Below are 7051 nucleotides of genomic sequence, written 5' to 3'. Positions count from 1 at the left end.
ATTGCATAAAACCATTTGTCTTAGACTGCTCAGTGCTGGCTTACAACAAGGAGGCCGACCGGCAAGCTGAAGTGAAGCCCTTTTAAGCGTCATACACAAGGGAAAAAGCAACCTACTTGACTCATCTTCATGAAGAGGGATGCCAAAGAAAAGCTGCTGCTACAAGCTTCTGTTTTATCTCATCACACATCATCTGACGATGTTCGTTTAAGCTTGAATATTTCACCGGCACGCCATGTGACATACTGCTTCAGGAGGTACACCGTGCCTGTTGCAGACAAAAACAGGCGCTCTTCGCTCTGTCCGTGGATTCTAAGTCGGCCTTTAATAGCGTTCCTAAGACGACACTTTAATAAAGCCTTGCAAAATGCGGAGTTCCACAGAGCACGCTGCATTTGACGGGAGTACTACAGGAAAACTCGATGAGCACAGACGACGAAGTCGCCCAGGTGGAACCGTTCTTCCGATCAACTGGGGTGGCATAGCGTAACAACCTGAGCCCTCTGCTATTGAATGACCTGTCATTCCGTATTCAGTGGGACAGGTAAAGATGCTGTTATACGCCGAGGATCTTATCATCTTTAAAAGAAATTGATTTCATGTCCAACAAGCTCTTGTCAGGTTGTCGTGTCATGCGGATGAGATTGGCTCGTTCACCATAGCCAATACAGAGACCATGGAGTTCCGCCGTGGAAGCGCCGTACTGCTTCTAATACGCTCTAAAGACCTTGAACAAAGCAACCTTAAAGTATGCGAATAGCCTCCAGTAGCTAAGGGTAATTTTGCCCACAAACGACAAAAGCTCCGCAAAACGCATCACGGACAGAGTACGGCGAGCTAATGGTGGTTGCGAATGCGAGGACACGTACGCTTTCAAGACTTTCCTTACGGATGACACCGACCTTGTTTGAAAATAAGCGTAGCCTCGATTGCCTCTTACGGAAACTCCAAAGTACCTAGAAAGCCTCTTTTCGAAGCAGCTCGAAAGACTTTATCTAATCAAACCTTATTCTCTGTATTGTTCATCATTGAAGAGGTACCTGTAGCTTCGAGGCTACCTAGGGGACACACGGTTGGTTGAAGCGGATTTGAAACGCAAATTTGAACTTCCCACCACTCATGCGTACCCGAAGTTCATCAATACATCCGAGAGAAAGAGGGCGAATGTCGGTCAGCAAAATTGCATTTTTCTAAACACAAATAAACATTCTTGCTTCGTATAAAACTATTTGTTGTCGTTAGAGTTGGCGAACGTTCGCATTGCGTCGAGCTTATTTGCCTTTTTTGGTTGTCACCCCGATCGCACTGGTTTCCACGAATTTTTAAAAAAGAAGCACGTTAAAATCTAAGTTTCCATAGGTTTCGGCATTGAGTAAAAAGTTGGTAATTACGTTCGGAAATAAATCTTGTTTATAAGAATAAGTTCATAGAATGTTTTTCTTAGACATTACGTTTTCAATGATCTCGTTAGAGTTGACCTGTCTTGAGCTTAGTACTTCAGATGGGGGATCGTTGTAAAAAACAGAAAGACTCAAAGGTGTAGAGTCAATAAAAATGTTTTTCGTATGGTTTCTGCAATCTCTGAATGATTTATGCATTATTGTTTATATGTAAAGACATAACTCAATGAGAAACAAGCGGTCTGTACATGAATACGTATGTTTTTTGTAGTACATATTGTAGAGATGTTTATATACGCTTCACATACGACTGAGTCACTTTCACTTTCTTGATCACCGTTTTTCAAATTTGACCGCCACCACTACTGAGCGCGGCGCACAAATTTGAGTGTTGTCCATGTCCACATCCCACGTCTTCGATGAGTACCATTATCAAGGTCATCACTAGTAACTTAATTGAAGTAGATAGACAGGTGGTCGGTCAACTGACTGTAGCAAAGCGGGAGCCAGTGAAAGCAGGCTGACATGTAGTGGGGACGGACGTCAAATCAAGACTCTCTTTTTCTACCTGACGACTTCACTTGAGTGAGTGACTTATCATGGACGGAGACTGTCGGACAGACGTGGACTCCTGTCGTTAGCAGTTCACCCAATCGCTGTAGCCACAGCGACGCATTTGCTGCCGCCGAGCTGCACTTTCCATATCACCAGTCGTGACAGGCGCAAATAGACAACCAGCCGCCGTCAAACAACTAACACATTCAGCTCCTATATGGATAGTTAAATGGAGTAGATGAGCAAACTATACACAGCGAAGAGACTATTGGGAGCGTGCGGGAGTCGGAAGAGAGCAATAGCAGAAGAGACAAGTTCACAGCGAGTGACGGCTGGCTAGAGAAACACGATGAAACGACAGACATAGAAAAAGTGAACGTTAGCGGCGACTGCGACTGGCAACAGCGGAACAATAAATGACATCTGCAGGCGACAACCGTCAAATAAAGAACACCGAAACGAAATACGGAAAGAGCGAAAAGGACAAAAAACAAGAGGCAATCACAACAACCTCAACAGCGAAAACGGTTAGCCACAACCAACGAAAATGATACGGTAACATCACGGCCGACGGTAATCTGGCTGTTGGCCTTCTGCGGTATCGGCTGGTTGATCGTCTTGAGAAGAGAGGTGCTGAGAACAAAAGAGAGGTTTTTGCAAAGAAAGGCGCACAATGAAAGATAAAATTCAATGAACTGTATTAGTTCGTCCCGATGTCCTGCTGCCCTCTGTCGGAATCGTCGATATCCTTAGTCGGAGCAAAAAGAACAGCTCTCTGAACGTCGTCTATGATGCCCCGAACATAACCTACGATAAGGGCAACAACTGTGCGATGGTCACTATTAGTATTTGCAGTTGTCGTAGTAGCAGTAATAATAGTGAAAGATGCCTAAGAACCATAGCGGCTGCTTTTGTAAAGTAGCGGTAACGGTAGGTACCGTAGCGATTATAGGCAGTCGTCAACGAAACCAAGGTCGTCGTCAGCGTTGCCTGCTTATGGACAACGAACTAGATATAGCTTGGGCAACAATGGCGATACAAACATCAGTAATAATAACAGGGAGAAAGGATAAAATGGACGACAGTTCACTATCCGCACATCAGAGGATGAAGAGATTGATCGGCTCCTGAACAGAAGCAACCATCAATTCCAGTTGTCATCTTCGGCCATTGTGAGGAGTACGGACTAAAAAAGCCTAGCGAATGTTGATGTGGGGAATATTTTCGTGGGAGGAATCTCATGCGAAAGAACAGACATAATATAACCGTTAGTCGAAATGGAATTGGGCTGGGCTGGGCTGAAAGTTAAAATTGCCGCTTAGCCGTGTCTATGATAGATAGGATACGTTGCCATTCAGAGGCAGCGTTGCTACTTTATGCCAGCTGCAGTACTCTATCGAATAAATTGTGTACCGTCGACTTACATAGGTTTATTGATACACGAAATCTAGCCTATCCGTCTACCGTTATAGCAGTGTCTGTGTCTACCATACAACGTTTCATTCTAACTTGCGATTCGGTTAAACACTCCTAGGAACGTTCTATGGGATTCTACGAAGTGTTCAGGGACGCTATCTATTTTTTTCGCGGGCACTGAAATTCAAATGTATTAGTTAGCTGAAGACTTTGACATGAGCTCTAATCGGTTCGGCCACCTAGGCTAATAAAAGAGATTATTGATTCCTCGAACGCAATGGATCAGCATTTTGCACATGCTCCGTTGTTCTTAGAAGTGTTTGTTGGAGTAATTGTCAGACCGGACTAGGAGTTTTCCAACCCTGGCTTTAATGAGGATTACTGGCCATCCATCATGCCGATATATCAACGTCCAACACGTAAGCGAAAAGGCATTTACTTTCGGTTTCAATCTGAATTGAGACTTAGCAGTATTTTTATTGAGCAACAGTAACCACTTGCGAACTTTCAATTTATCTGGATGATCGTTCTTATTAACTTAGCGTTCTGCAATTGCTATATGGAAAAATGGCTTCTCACATTTTTAGATTGCCGTTGACAACAACGCAAACCCTGTTTTCTGATATAGAACATTAACTGTAAAAACCACACCGGTCTCATATATTTTCACATTCGACGTATGAACACCACAAACGAACGTGCACCAGTACGCGCTAAAAAAAAAAGAAATGATAATACTTATGTACATACAATTTTCTTTTAATAACTGCCTGTTCTATTGGTACCGCTTAATTAATGGATTAGTTTTGGCATTTTCAAGTGAACTTATTGAAGTGGCCGAATATCCGACAGCCGACATAAGTCAGCTATGCCGAACACGTACAAAACAGACATTTGAAGACGGGTTTACACGTATGCGGACGCGAGCTTCTTCATCGGGTTGGGGCTGAAATACATCTATTAGGCACCAGCTAAGCTCCTATCGAACCCTTTCATGCTGTTATGTTTGTGTGTATTTGCTTGTCGCCTTGCTGCTCAGAAAGAAGATGTCTGTACCCGCTCATCATTTTTGGGCCCCTGGGATCTACTGCCTCTTCATAGCATAGGCTCAGGCGCGTCTTCGGCTGACTTACTGAGTGGTAGTTGAAAAGAGTCTGCGTCTTGCTAAAGAAAACATGAGCAACAAATGCCAAGAGCCATCGTCAATCTTCGGCCCGATCTGCTTTAAGTAGTAACACCGAAGTCGATAACTCGTTCGGCTGTTTCTCAGCTTGTCGGCTGACTGGCCGACTATTGGTTAGTTGAATGTCGTCCGGCGGCCTGACAACTAGTTGGGAACGAGAGCTTGTTGAGTTCAATTTGCCTAGTTCGGGTTCGGGAGGGTCGCTAGTGTTCTACGAGATCAGCCGATCCAATGTAGGTCAAGCCTTCAGGCTAAGTTGAGGGTGAAGAATTTTTCGTTGCCACTGCCGCGAACGTCGTCTGTCATCGAGAATCGGCGAATAGATTCAGCAACACAACACAAAGCGATGCCCGAACGGTCCCTTGAGATGCGCCAGAGACACCGATCGTTTAGTTGCATGGCTGTTGTTCGCTAAGAACTGAGAGGGCCAGGAACGATACTGTTAATTAGTGCTAAAGTAGTGTGACGCGAAAAGGCCCAAAAGACGGGTAGTGTCGACCATATGATACACAAAATGGGCCAGCAAATAGATGCGACCCGAATCAACTAAGGGCTAGACTACCTAGCTAAAATACGGTGGGACAACATATGTACGCGTTAGGATCCGATGCGGCGTATTACCACTCCAGTAGGATAATTGATGCCAAAATAGGATTGATTTGATGGATCATAATCACGAATACATCAGCAAATATACAATTATTAGTGGCAAAATGAGTTGTATACACTGCAGTATCGTACGTATTTTGCCTCTGATTTATTTACCTAATAAACTTATCGTGTCCTGAAGGATTTGCACTTTATTATTTGTTAGCTAAGGCTAGTTAGTTGCTTGTGTTTCGGCACCATCGCTCATGACATTTTACAGAAACGTATCAGTGCTTTAAAAGTATTTCGCTATAATTAAATATGAACTAATTAAGAGCAAAAGCTTTAGGAATGTTTGTATTTATCTAAAAAAAAAGATCGTAAATGTTACTAAAGTTAGTAAATAGATTTGAATATAACACTTTTCGGAAAGCTTGTTCTCTTTTCTACTATACAAATAAAAGTCTGATCTGAGCGCAAGCAGTTCCGCTCGTATCTCCTATTGTGAATGTTCGTTAACCGCATGTATGTGTGTTAATAAATAACTTGAATAACAGAAACAAGTTACGAACCTTCTTATTTCAGCTGAACGAGTACCCGTACAGTTATTTTTCGAACTTCGAATGTTCTATGGTAAACCAATCTTCGTGATGCTAACGTCCTTGACGCCATGTTTCATAAGCGTTAAATCGATGGTTAACCGCATTAAAATATCACTTACGCGACTTCAAGCCCTCCTTAGCGTTTTCACTGAGCTAGTATCTTAGTACCAATTGCTTTCTCTGCGATTGGCATTGTAAAGTAAACAGAGATGGTAAGTTTATTTCATGAGGTCCGAATTTTTTACGAAATAAGATATGTCTTCACTGTGATCACAGTGACTGCTTAAGTTTAAAAGGCGAACACGCCGCCACTGCACGATCACACGAATTTCAAATACAGTTTAAAGGCGTCTAAATTTTGTCCTAACATTCTCCTATCGTCAGCTTAACAATAAATATTTATTCTATAGTATGTTTTGATTTAAGGTCTTGTTGCTAATTAATATGTAGAGGTTCCGTTTTCACAAGTGACGAACCAAGCAGGCTATCCCAGTCCTTCCCAAGGCCTTCACACATCGTACGTTCCATTTAGCTACCGACTACTTCTGAAGTATCGTAGTTTCATTCACCGAATCTCCTAGCTGAATCATGAAGGGATAACAAGGAAGCAGATTATGCCACCTAGACCCTCATTTTCAAAAGACTCCGTCAGTGCAGACAGACCTTCGTGACCCCAGTGAGAGTAGCGATTTCGGCGAGGGAGGATATTTCGCTTTATTTAAGCCATGGTGTAGTCATGGGGTGCTCTTGTCACCCAGTAGTTCCCATGGATCATTTCAGACAAAATAACACGCAACGTGTTCCTTTTGTTCATGGAAAATGACTTGCGTGATCTGTTCAATTTTAGTCCAAGATTTCCTGATGGTGACGGGTAGCAATTCGACAGGAAGTGCTCTCGTTGACCCATTTGATCACTTCAAGATTGATCTGGACATCGGCGACCATGAAAGCTTCGATACAGAAGTCGCTGAACTGGGACGTTTTAATAGGACTGAAAGCCCGGAAGCTGATCAACAATAGTGCGGTCGAAATGAGCCCTCAGATGAAGGCAGAAATCAACAAGCCGTTGGGACTGTTATCGCTGACTTTCTCAATTGGAGCTTGAACCTGGGTGCAGATTCTGTTGTTGGTCTTAATGGGGAGCAGAGCCTGATCGTGTCTTGGACGATGCTATACACAGCCCAGAATCGTTGCGACATTTAGTTGCTTAACCGAATCCCTCGGCCGACCGCTTAGCCCTTGTTACGTCGACTTCGTCCTTGCTGCCGTTGACTGAGAGCAGCCATATTCGAAATACGTACCTAAGC

The sequence above is a fragment of the Varroa destructor genome, unplaced genomic scaffold, assembly GCF_002443255.2.
Source record: "Varroa destructor unplaced genomic scaffold, Vdes_3.0 BEIS01000001.1, whole genome shotgun sequence".
Taxonomy (NCBI): domain Eukaryota; kingdom Metazoa; phylum Arthropoda; class Arachnida; order Mesostigmata; family Varroidae; genus Varroa; species Varroa destructor.
This window is presented reverse-complemented; position numbering follows the sequence as displayed.